The sequence below is a fragment of the Triticum aestivum genome, chromosome 1A, assembly GCF_018294505.1.
Source record: "Triticum aestivum cultivar Chinese Spring chromosome 1A, IWGSC CS RefSeq v2.1, whole genome shotgun sequence".
Classification (NCBI taxonomy): Eukaryota; Viridiplantae; Streptophyta; class Magnoliopsida; order Poales; family Poaceae; genus Triticum; species Triticum aestivum.
The window spans coordinates 564,685,540-564,698,908 of NC_057794.1; the positions used below are offsets into that span (position 1 = coordinate 564,685,540).

At 44.7% G+C, this 13,369-nt stretch overlaps 1 long non-coding RNA gene across 1 annotated transcript; it reads left to right on the forward strand.

The window, feature by feature from the left end:
- The first annotated feature begins 1,456 nt into the window (after window positions 1-1,456).
- LOC123181414 (uncharacterized) lies at window positions 1,457-2,740 on the forward strand. The gene is made up of 2 exons (XR_006491724.1): window positions 1,457-2,119; window positions 2,197-2,740. It is a non-coding gene; the product is annotated as an uncharacterized lncRNA (long non-coding RNA).
- The last annotated feature ends 10,629 nt before the right edge of the window (window positions 2,741-13,369 follow it).

A 13,369-nucleotide genomic window follows, 5' to 3' on the forward strand; every position in this document is an offset into this window, starting at 1 on the left:
ATTTTCCAATTAAATTGCTTGTGAAACTCATAAATATCCACTTTATGAAGATCTCATTGTATTTCAAAAACTCGTAATCTTTTTCTCTACTAATAAAACCTACTTCTTCAACTCGCTCTAAAAAAAGTTGAATTGCGTGTAATAAGTTGTTATTTAACAACCCTATGTAAAAATAATTACAGCGGCCACTGCTTCTATGCAAAGTAATTGTGCATCATTGGCATACCTGTAACAGTTTCAAACAAATCATATCTTCATCGCTATATCTCACAATCCCTATTAACATTAATTCATATTTATGCTTTCTCATTTCAAAAATATGATGACCAGAAAGTAAAGAATTTACAATACTTGCGACACTTTTGTTGTGCCGTCAACAGTAGGAGCACACTCTCCATGCCAACATGACCACTTCCCTGGACATTATCATTGGGCCTCGATGAGTATCAGAATTAGGGGATGCAGAGCCGTGGGACACATGGTACAACAGAGGGTAGTGCTCCTTCTCCCAGCTGTCGTGCGGGGCGAAACATGGTGCGAGCAAGAAGCATTGTTGTCGCACTCTCTCTATTCTTCATCCCTCACTCTCCTTCCTATCTTACTAATGACATCGATGACATACATAGTTGAGGAATATCTTGATGGTTAGCAAGTACCGGCGAGCTTTAAATATATTCTCCATTAAGAAATATTTATTTTTAATATTTCATTCACTTTTAATTATTATACTCCATCTGTCTTAAAATAAATGTCTCGACATTGTACTAGCTAACAATACTCCCTATACTTAGCGGGGAAGATCGGATGCAATAAGATCCTAATTGAATCAGACAACAACTTTGTGGTTGAATCAGTACAAAATCCGGATGCTCATGCTGGACTTGATGCGGTTATGGTGGCAGAGTGTAAGCAGCTAGCTCTGAATTTTGCTAATGTTGAATACTCACATTGCTTCCGCGAGGCGAATGAGGTGGCACACAAATCCTTTAGTGATAAATCTTCTATTTTCTGAAAATCGTTTATCGCTGATTTTATTTCTCACTTCATTGTAAATGACTTGGCTATTATTTGAGGAATAAAGTTTTATTGGTTAAAAAAAACTAACAATACTCCCTTTGTTCCTAAATATAAGTCTTTTTAACGATTTAATATGGATTACATATAGACCAAAATGAGTGAAAGTACACTCTAAAATATGTCTATATACATGTATATGTAGTCCGTATTAAAATTTGTAAAAGGACTTAAATTTAGAAACAGAGAAATACAAAATTGTGTATAAAATTGTATTGCGAGTTATTTTAGGACAGAGGAAGTATGTACTAACAACAAACATCATCAAGTATTAATCGGTGCTCTTCCGGAAAATGAAAATTCGGTGCTAGCATGCGTGCAGCTTCTGGCCGGTACAAGACCAATCTCATTCCATTTCATTAAAGAAAAGCACTGACCGCCCACTGCGTGCCTTATCTCATCGCCACTCCTCTCCTTCTTTTATCCAGATCGCCAATTCCTCCGCACATCCTAATCCAGCGCTGGTCCTCTTCTTCTTCTCCATCCAATCTAGCCAAGAGCTGCACGTGCGCGGGGCCGTGGTGGCTGGCCAGCGCAGCACCCCCTAATCGGCGATGAACCAGAGACCGCCTAGGCTGGCACCTTGGAGCTCCTCTGCCTCGTCCTGATCTGGCCGTTCGCCCCAGTCGTCGGCCCCGTGCTTCGGATCAGGCCAGAAGCCTTGCCTACGACCTGATTCAGACTGCGTAGCCTTCGCCACCTGCGCAATGCCCCAGAGGTTCGGCCGATCCCGCGTCGCTCATTCTCGCTTCTTCCTTTTCTCGCGGCTCGCGTTGACTGCGAGAGGCCACATGCCTCGTCCAACCACATCCTCTCACTGCCTTGCTCCTCCACCACCACTTCTCTCCCTTCTTCCTCCCCTCCCTGCCAGCCAGGGCACTCTCCCTCTCCCACCTCCGTTCGCCGCAGGTGAGTGCGCGGCTACGGGTGTCTGGCCAGCAGCAACAGCTGCGGCAGTTCCGCGCCAGGAGAAGCCGCGCGCTGGGCGATGCGGAGGACGACGACCTGCCGCTTCCTCATTCGGGCGTCCTCCTCTGCGCCGTCGGTGAGCCCTCCCCTTCTTCCTCCATCTCTCTTCTCTCCCACGTGCTTCTTCTCTAAGAGCTCTCTCTTTTTCTACAGAGAGACGACCATGGCCGCCCGATGCCCGAGCACCGCCGGCCAAGGATCCGCCGGCGTCCAGACCCCCTCAGGCCATCCCCATCTCGCCAGAGACCTACACCAAGTCCCATCCAGCGCCCGCGCCACCCTTCGGGCCCCGCCCCGCAGCTCTGCAGCCCGAGCGCTTCGGCCGCCTCGCACCCGAAGCAGAGGAGAGGAGCTCCCTACCACGAGCCTCTCCAGCCCCGGCAAACCAGCAGGCCGACCCGGCCTCCTAGTCACTTCCCTCCTTCCTTTTTTTCCGGCGGTACGCATCACCCCTTCCTTGGCTTCTGCGGGAAGCCGGCGGCAAGCTGCGGCCCGTGCCCGGCGGTGGAGAAGGCAAATGGATACGCAGTGGTGGTGCCCGGTGGTGAAGCAGTTTAATTAAGTACTGTGGGTAGAATTGTAACAAATGCAGGGGTTTTTATGTAAAAACGAAGCGTTTTCTCACGTATCCACTTAAAATAGGATTGCGGATTGAATTCTCAAAAATGAAGGGGCTTTTCTGCAAAAGTGCAGACGACGTATGGTTTATTAGTACGAGATAATATTTGGTCAAACTTTATGTAGTATGACTTTGATCAAATCTTATATGCGGAGTAAAAAGAAATGGAGGGAGTACGAGCAAGCTGTAGCCTGTAGGCAGTGACTAGAGAGACACCAGGGATGGGGCTGAGGATGACATGACGAGCCGGGGAGACGCCCCTCTGCTTTTCCGGGCGCGAGCAGAGCAGAGAGACAGGGGCAGCCACGTCATTTCCATGTAGTACTACAGGGAGAGTGAGTGACATGTGATCGTGGCAGCCATGTCATTTCGTGATCGCTGTTGCGTGCGCCGCTCTGCTCCCGTGTCCCCCCGACCAGAGCGTGATCACCGCCCCCGTGCGTGCATGCTGTGGACAGCAAGCACGCTTGACCAAGGCCAGAGATGTGCAGCAAATAAAGCAGCGAGTGAAAAGAAATCTCGCCCGTGCCGCGCGGGGGGCAAGCCGGAGGTACGCGCACGGCATCACGTGGTGGCGTGGGGATGGTCTCGTCGCCGTCGTCGGCGGATCCGTCTCCTCCTCCGATCCTTGCCTGTGTGTGCCCGGGGCCTGGGCGTGGGTGGGGCTCGGCCCATCCATGCACCGTCGTCGTCGGCCAGCCGGGGAACGGGTGCACGTTGCTCTCGTACGTACGGTGCGACCAGGATTAATGGTGCCCCATAAATGGGTGCTGTGGATCGCGTGGCCGGCCGCCGGGAGCGGCGAGAATCGGTCGAGCGGCTATGGCTATGGCTAGCTAGCTACCGGAACTGAAAGAGGATCAAGGTATACCTGTTTTGGATCGTGACGGGTGAGAAAGAAAAGAAGAGCTAACATGTATCCGAGCCAGACTTTATTCGGTCATGTGACTCACGTCTACCATACACACCTGTCTTCTTCATGTAAGATGCACTGCTTGCCAATAGCACGAGACAGTACTTAACAAGTAGGCTTTTGATTTGTGGCCTCCTACAGGATTGCAAGCTACTCCTGGCTAAACCGATTGCCTTCACATAAAGTGCGTAGGATGAATCGACTCAATGACTTGATAGTAGCAATTGGAAAATGGAGATAAATTGATGTGGATCGATGCAAGTAAAATTGTGCATATGCGTCCAGTGGTGGGCCTGAGATTACAAAGTGGTAATTAAAAATAAAATAAAGAATACACAGTGCTTGTAATGTAAAAAAGTGACAAATAACGTGATTCGACACCATGAACTGAAAACTGGATCAGATAAACCGGGACCGAAACCGTAAAAAGGTTAGCAAATGTTCAAAACCGAACTTTGCTCATTAGGCCAAGATATTGCATCAAGGCCTGGCAAAATAAGCGAAAGAGGTAATAGCTCATCTACCAACTACACCTACACGTAGAATTACCTCATCCCAAATTCAGCCCCCAACCTTAATGTGATTCACTGCACCGCCGCCCCCTCCATTTGCCTACCTCGCAAAGTCCCAGCAACCGCCAGTGCCCATGACCTGTACACGGTGGCAGCCATGGCTCCTCCACGGCCGAAGCTTGTGCCCGTATCTCCCGACACACATCAGCCGGCCGTTTGTGCATTGCTTCCACGCAGGATGGCCATGGCTCCTTCATGGCCGAAGATGGCATGCATAACATCTAACAGCTACCAGTGGCCCGCCTACAATAATTTCGCAAGAGTTCCTTCCTCCTATCATTTCCGCTCGTGATTGATTCTTACTTGTATGTTCCATCGTTTTTTGAGCAAGACTTGATGCATGTTTTGTTCCTCCTAAAAATATCGCTCCTCTTTGGTCATGGCCAAGGACCGAGCCGAGTTCTTAGTCCAAAAAATGATCGGTTTTACATTTGCGGAGTAATCGACCAGTCATGCCATATACAAAGGAACTATTTTTTCTGTTACTTCAAGAACTGAACCAATCGTTTCGGTTAGATCAAATGCCGATTCTAGCGGAAATCCCATGCAATGAACAAAAAATAATCTCATGTTATAACCAAACAGACCCACCGAGACGATGACCAAGTCAAAATCATGGGGCAAAATCTCAAATTGTACACCTCAATTGATTGAGAGAGCTTCAACACTAAGGAGCTTACTGAATTAAAGAATGGAACTGCTTCAGGTAAAAAAATCTATATGAATAGGGAATGCCCTACATTGGTGCGTTTTTAACTCTTGATCAACATATAGCCATAAAGGAACTCGCGGATTCAACCCTTTGCAGTGGAAACACCCTCGCCTAGTTGATTAAACCAAAGGCCCGCATGGAAGCTTGTGTAGATTTTGTATGTTTCCAATTTCCTTATTGTTTATCGGTCACCATGAAATCATTGCAGAGCCAACTACGGAGATGCTCGGTCTTCCACTCTGTTCACTAGAGTAAAGACAAGAAAGTAAATAATTCTTCAAAGGAATTTTCTCAACAAATGGATGGGCTCGCTAACGAAGTGACTAGATGAAAGGATCGATATAGTTGACTAGAGGAGGGTGGGGGGGGGGTGAATAGGCAACTAACAATTTTTAGCTTTTCTTTACCAATTTAAACTTTGCATCAAAGTAAGTTGTCTAGATATGCAACTAGGTGAGACACCTATATGATGCAACAACAACAAGCACACAAGCAGGCAAGGAATACAACACAATATAAACTTGCACAAGTAAAGGTAAGAGATAACCAATGGTGGAATCAGTGGAGATGAGGATGTGTTACCGAAGTTCCTTCCCTTTGAGAGGAAGTACGTTTCCGTTGGAGCGGCGTGGAGGCACAATGCTCCCCAAGAAGCTACTAGGGCCAACGTATTCTCCTCAAGCCCTCACACAATGCGAGATGCCGTGATTCCACTATTGGAGCCCTTGGAGGCGGCGACCGAACCTTTACAAACAAGGTTGGGGCAATCTCCACAACTTAATTGGAGGCTCCCAACGACACCATGAAGCTTCACCACAATGGTATATGGCTCCGCGGTGACCTCAACCGCCTAGGGTGCTCAAACACCCAAGAGTAACAAGATCCGCAAGGGATTAGTGAGGGGAATCAAATTTCTCTTGGTGGAAGTATAGATCGGGGACTTCTCAATCAATCCCTAGAAAATCAACAAATTTGATTGGCTAGGGAGAGAGATCGGGCGAAAGTGGAGCTTTGAGCAACAATGGAGCTTAGGGAAGGAAGATGTAGTCAACTTGGGGAAGAAGACCCTCCTTATATAGTGTGAGGAAAAATCCAACTATTACGCACCTACTCAGCCCACGACATGCGGTACTACCGCACACACCCAGGGTACTACCGCTAGTAAGTGCGGTACTACCGATCGCACGACAAGAGCCAGATGAGGCCCTGTTGCACAAGGCAACGAGCGGTAGAACCGCCGGAGTGGTACTACTGCACACCCTTGCGGTACTACCGCAAGGCAGGGCTCCGACTGGACCAGGAAGGCACGGACTAATAAATTACATTTGTGGCTACTTCCGCTGAGTTTCGGCCAGTGCAAAAATCCGGCGCGGTACTACAGCTCACAGGGAGCGGTACTACCGTGTACTTCCGCTCACGCCACTGTTTTGGGCCGGAGGCCGCGGTACTACCGCATGCTAGGAGCGGTACTACCGCGCTCACGGTACTACTGCTGCCAGGGGCGGTACTATCGTGGGCAGCTGCGGTACTACTGCTCCCTTGAGCAGTACTACTGCATGCCACAGAACAGTAGCACTAGGAAGCCTTCATCTTCGCAATGACAGGGGAAACAACCGGTGCTCCAATGAAGCAAGGAAAGGTGGTGCAAAGGAATAGATGTGTACGTGTTGATTCCACCCTAACCTTTTCGAAGTGGACCTCCTCTTAATAGTACGGCTTTCCTACGACTCAAATCGACCGAAAAGAAACATAGAGAAATGCCGTCTTCGATAGGCTCTGAGGGGCACCGAACCGTCTTGTGTCTAGACATGAGATATTTGAAATGCTCAATGCACATGATTAGTCCGCAAATGCATTGTCATCAATCAACAAAACCCCTTAGGGTGAAATATGCCCTTACAATCTCCCCCTTTTTGGTGGATTGATGACAACACGAGATTTGCACATAAGGATATAAAATGAAACATAAGAAAACCCAACATCTATAAAATATAGGCAGGCTCCCCTAGATGTGTGCACTCTATAGAAGTGCTTTGGACTGCACGGCACACATACTAGGATCAACACCCCCCCCCCCCTATATTTTATAAACAAGGTAATCCTTTCAACAAAATGAATGATAATAAGCAAGGATGCAAGGTATAGAAATGAGCATGAAGTAAAGGGCACATGATATAATAAGCTCACAAGCTACTAAACATGCTAGATAATAGGATAAGACAGTAAGATAAGCTGAGGACATATGTGTTACACCATATGATAGTCTCATGGACTCAGACGAACACAACCACAAACCAAAGCAAACGAAGGTTCAATGGAATGAAAGCAAAGTGAACCAAGACACGACACAAGACTCGCAAATCCTACACTCTCCCCCTTTGGCATCGAGACACCAAAAAGGCAGAGAGGACACCTACAACACAGGTGGTGGCAGAACTCCACAACATCACCAGTCATGTTCCTCCTCCTCAGATTCCTCGGCAGCACGTGATGTAGAAGGAATTCCAGTCTCCTCCTCTGACTAACTCCACCGGCAGTGCTATCTGGTCCACAGCCCCTCATCTTGTTGGGAAATGTAGTATTTCAAAAAAATTCCTACAATCAAGCAAGATCTATCTAGGAGAAGCATAGCAACGAGCAGGGAGAGTGTGTCCACGTACCCTCGTAGACCGAAAGCGAAAGTGTTTAGTAACGCGGTTGATGTAGTTGAACGTCTTTGCGATCCAACCGATCCAAGTACCGAACGCAAGGCACCTTCACGATCTGCACACGTTCAGCTCGGTGACGTCCCTCGAACTCTTGATCCAGTTGAGGCCGAGGGAGAGTCTCGTCAGCACGACGGTGTGGTGACGATGATGATGAATTTACCGACGCAGGGCTTCGCCCAAGCACTACAACAATATGACCGAGGTGGAAAACTTTGGAGGGGGCACCGCACACGGCTAAAGATCAACTTGTGTGTCTTTCGGGTGCCCCCTGCCCATGTATATAAAGGAGGGGGGAAGAGGAGGCCGGCCTAGGAGGGGCGCGCCTATAAGGGGAGTCCAACTAGGATTCCTAATCCTAGTTGGAGTCCCCTTCCTTTTCCAAGAGGGGAGAGAGGGAAGGAGTAGGAGAGGGAGAAGGAAAGAGGGGGGCGCCGCCCCCTCCCTAGTCCAATTCGGACCAGCCCATGGGGGGGCGCGTGACCTCCCCTTGTAGCCCTTCTCTCCTTTCCACTAAGGCCCATGAAGGCCCAATACTTCCCCTGTCGAATTCCCGTAACTCTCCGGTACTCCGAAAAATACCCGAACCACTCAGAACCTTTTCGATGTCCGAATATAGCCTTCCAATATATCGATCTTTACGTCTCAACAATTTCGAGACTCCTCATCATGTCCGTGATCTCATCCGGGACTCCGAACAAACTTCGGTCATCAAATCACATAACTCATAATACAAATCGTCATCGAACATTAAGCGTGCGGACCCTACGGGTTCGAGAAGTATGTAGACATGACCGAGACACATCTCCGGTCAATAACCAATAGTGGAACCTGGATGCTCATATTGGCTCCTACATATTCTACGAAGATCTTTACCGGTCAAACCGCATAACAACATACGTTGTTCCCTTTGTCATCGGTATGTTACTTGCCCGAGATTCGATCGTCGGTATCATCATACCTAGTTCAATATCATTACCGTCAAGTCCCTTTACTCGTTCCATAATACACCATCTCGTGACCAACTCATTATTCACATTGCTTGCAAGGCTTATAGTGATGTGCATTACCGAGAGAGCCTAGAGATACCTCTCCGATACACGGAGTGACAAATCCTAATCTCGATCTATGCCAACCCAACAAACACCTTCAGAGACATCTGTGGAGCATCTTTATAATCACCCAGTTATGTTGTGATGTTTGATAGCACACAAGGTGTTCCTCCGGTATTCGGGAGTTGCATAATCTCATAGTCAGAGGAACATGTATAAGTCATGATGAAAGCAATAGCAATAAAACTAAAAGATCATAATGCTAAGCTAACGGATGGGTCTTGTCCATCACATCATTCTCTAATGATGTGATCCCGTTCATCAAATGACAACACATGTCTATGGTCAGGAAACATAACCATCTTTGATTAATGAGCTAGTCAAGTAGAGGCATACTAGGGACACTTTGTTTTGTCTATGTATTCACGCATGTACTAAGTTTCCGGTTAATACAATTCTAGCATGAATAATAAACATTTATCATGATATATGGAAATATAAATAACAACTTTATTATTGCCTCTAGGGCGTATTTCCTTCAGTCTCCCACTTGCACTAGAGTCAATAATCTAGTTCACATCGCCATGTGATTCAACACCAATAGTTCACATCACCATGTGATTAGTTCACATCGCCATGTGCTAATACCCAAAGGGTTTTACTAGAGTCAATAATCTAGTTCACATCGCTATGTGATGAACACCCAAAGAGTACTAAGGTGTGATCATGTTTTGCTTGTAAGTGAAGCTTAGTCAATGGGTCTGTCAAATTCAGAGCCATATATATTTTGCAAATTTTCTATGTCTACAAGGCTCTTCATGGAGCTACTCTAGCTAATTGCTCTCACTTTTAATATGTATCCAGATTGAGACTCAGAATCATCCGGATCGGTGTAAAAGCTTGCATCGGTGTAACTCTTTACGATGAACTCTTTATCACCTCCATAACCGAGAAATATCTCCTTAGTCTTCTAAGGATAATTTTGACCGCTGTTAAGTGATCCACTCCTGGATCAATATCGTACCCCCTTGCCAAACTCATGGCAAGGTACACAATAGGTTTGGTACACAACATATCATACTCTATAGAACCTATGGCTGAGGAATAGGGAATGACTTTCATTCTCTTTCTATTTTTTGCCGTGGTCGTGTTTTGAGTCTTACTCAACTTTACACCTTGCAATACAGGAAAGAACTCCTTCTTTGACTGTTCCATTTTGAACTACTTCAAAAATCTTGTCAAGGTATGTAATCACTGAAAAATCTTATCAAGCGTCTTGATCTATCTCTATAGATCTTGATGCCCAATATGTAAGCAGCTTCACCGAGGTCTTTCTTTGAAAAACTCCTTTCAAACACTCCTTTATTCTTTCCAGAAAATTCTACATCATTTCTGATCAACAATATGTCATTCACATATACTTATCAGAAAGGATGTAGTGCTCCCACTCACTTTTTTTGTAAATACAGGCTTCACCACAAGTCTGTATAAAACTATATGCTTTGATCAACTTATGAAAGCGTATATTCCAACTCCGAGATGCTTGCACTAGTCCATAGATGGATCGCTGGAGCTTGCACATTTTCTTAGCACCTTTAGGATTGAAAAAACCTTCTGTTTGTATCATATACACCTTTTCTTTAAGAAATCCATTAAGGAATGTAGTCTTGATATCCATTTGCCAGGTTTCATAAAATGTGGCAATTTGCTAACATGATTCGGACAGACTTAAGCATCGCTACGAATGAGAAAATCTCATTGTAGTCAACACCTTGAACTAGTCAAATATGTTTCTTTTGACAATTCGAGCTTTGTAGATAGTAACACTATTCTCAGCATCCATCTTCCTCTTGAAGATCCATTTATTCTCTATGCCTTGCCGATCATTGGGCAAGTCCACCAAAGTCCATACTTTGTTCCCATACATGGATCCCATCTCAGATTTCATGGCCTCAAGCCATTTTGCGGAATCTGGGCTCATCATCACTTTTCCTCATAGTTCGTAAGTTCTTCATGGTCTAGTAACATGACTTCCAATACAGGATTACCATACCACTCTGGTGCGGATCATGCTCTGGTTGACCTACGAAGTTCTGTAGTAACTTTATCTGAAGTTTCATGATCATCATCATTAACTTCCTCTCTAGTTGGTGTAGGCATCACAGGAACAGATTTCTCTAATGAACTACTTTCCAATTCGAGAGAAGGTACAATTACCTCATCAAGTTCTACTTTCCTCCCACTCACTTCTTTCAAGAGAAACTCATTCTCTAGAAAGGATCCATTCTTAGTAACGAAAATATCGCCTTCGGATCCATGATAGAAAGTGTACCCAACAGTTTCCTTTGGGTATCCTATGAAGACACATTTCTCCGATCTGGGTTCGAGCTTATCAGGTTGAAGCTTTTTGACATAAGCATCATAGCCTCAAAATTTAAGAAACGACAACTTAAGTTTCTTGCTAAACCACAGTTCATATGGTGTCATCTCAACGGATTTAGATGGTGCCCTATTTAATGTGAATGCAGTTGACTCTAATGCATAACCGCAAAACGATAGTGGTAAAGGTAAGAGACATCATAAATCGCACCATATCTAATAAAGTATGGTTACAATGTTCGGCCACACCATTATTCTATGGTGTTCCAGGTGGCATGAGTTTGTGAAACTATTCCACATTGTTTTAATTGAAGGCCAAACTCGTAACTCAAATATTTGCCTCTGCGATCAGATCGTAGAAACTTTATTTTATTGTTACGATGATTCTCTACTTCACTCTGAAATTCTTTGAACTTTTCAAATGTTTTATACTTGTGTTTCATTAAGTAGATATACCCATATCTGCTCAAATCATCTGTGAAGGTCAAAAAATAACTATACCCCCCGCGAGCCTCAACAATCATCGAATCGCATACATCAGTATGTATTATTTCCAATAAGTTAGTCGCACGCTCCATTGTTCCGGAGAACGAAGTCTTAGTCATCTTGCCCATGAGGCATGGTTCATAAGCATCAAGTGATTCATAATCAACTGATTCCAAAATCCCATTAGCATGGAGTTTCTTCACCCGCCTTACACCAGTATGACCTAAACGGCAGTGCCACAAATATGTTGCACTATCATTATCAACTTTGCATCTTGTAGCATCAATATTATGAATATGTGTATCACTACGATCGAGATTAATTCAGTAAACCATTCACTTAGGGTGTGTGCCCTCATAAGGTATTATTCATGTAAATAGAATAACAATTATTCTTTCACTTAAATGAATAACCATATTGCAATAAACATGATCCAATCATATTATGTTCAACGCAAACACCAAATAACATTTATTTTAGGTTCAACACTAATCCCGAAGGTAAAGGGAGTGTGTGATAGTGATCTTATCAACCTTGGAATCACTTCCAACACATATCGTCACCTTGCCCTCAACTAGTCTTTGTTCATTTTGTAATTCCTGTTTTGAGTTACTAATCATAGCAACTGAACCAGTATCAAATACCCAGGGGCTACTATGAACACTAGTAAAGTACACATCAATAACATGTATATCATATATACTTTTGCTCACTTTGTCATCCTTCTTATCCACCAAGTATTTGGGTCAGTTCCGCTTCCAGTGACCATTTCCTTCATAGTAGAAACACTCAGTTTCAGGCTAGGGTCTAGCTTTGGGCTTCTTTGTGGGAGTGGCAACTTATTATCATTCTTCTTGAAGTTCCCTTTCTTTCGCTTGCCCTTTTACTTGAAACTAGTGGTCTTGTCAACCATCAATATTTGATGCTTTTCTTGATTTCTACCTTCGTCGATTTCAGCATCACGAAGAGCTCGGGAATCATTTTCGTCATCCCTTGCATATTATAGTTCATCACGAAGTTTCAGTAACTTGGTGATAGTGACTAGAGAACTCTGTCAATCACTTTTTTATCAGGAAGATTAACTCCCACTTGATTCAAGCGATTGTAGTACTCAGACAATCTGAGCACATGCTCACTGGTTGAGCTATTCTCCTCCATCTTGTAGGCAAAGTACTTGTCAGAGGTCTCATACCTCTCGACTCGGGCATGAGTCTGAAATACCAATTTCAGCTCTTGGAACATCTTATATGCTCCATGGCGTTCAAAATGTTTTTGAAGTCCCGGTTCTAAGACGTAAAGCATGGCGCACTAAACTATCAGATAATTATCATACCGAGCTTGCGAAACGTTCATAATGTCTGTATCTGCTCCTGCAATAGGTCCGTCATCTAGCGGTGCATCAAGGACATAATTCTTCTATGCAGCAATGAGGATAATCCTTAGATCACGGATCTAGTCCACATCATTGCTACTATCATCTTTCAACATAGTTTTTCTCTAGGAACATATCAAGAATAAAACGGGGAGCTACATCACGAGCTGTTGATCTACAACATAGTTATGCAAATACTATTAGGACTAACTTCATGATAAATTAATGTTCAATTAATCATATTACTTAAGAACTCCCACTTAGATAGACATCCCTCTAGTCATCTAAATGATCACATGATCCAAGTCAACTAAACCATGTCCGATGATCATGTGAGATGGAGTAGCTTTCAATGGTGAGCATCACTATGTTGATCATATCTACTATATGATTCACGTTCGACCTTTCGGCCTCAGTGTTCCGAGGCCATATTTGCATATGCTAGGCTCGTCAAGTTTAACCTGAGTATTCTGCATGTGCAAAACTGGCTTGCACCTGTTGTATGTGAACGCAGAG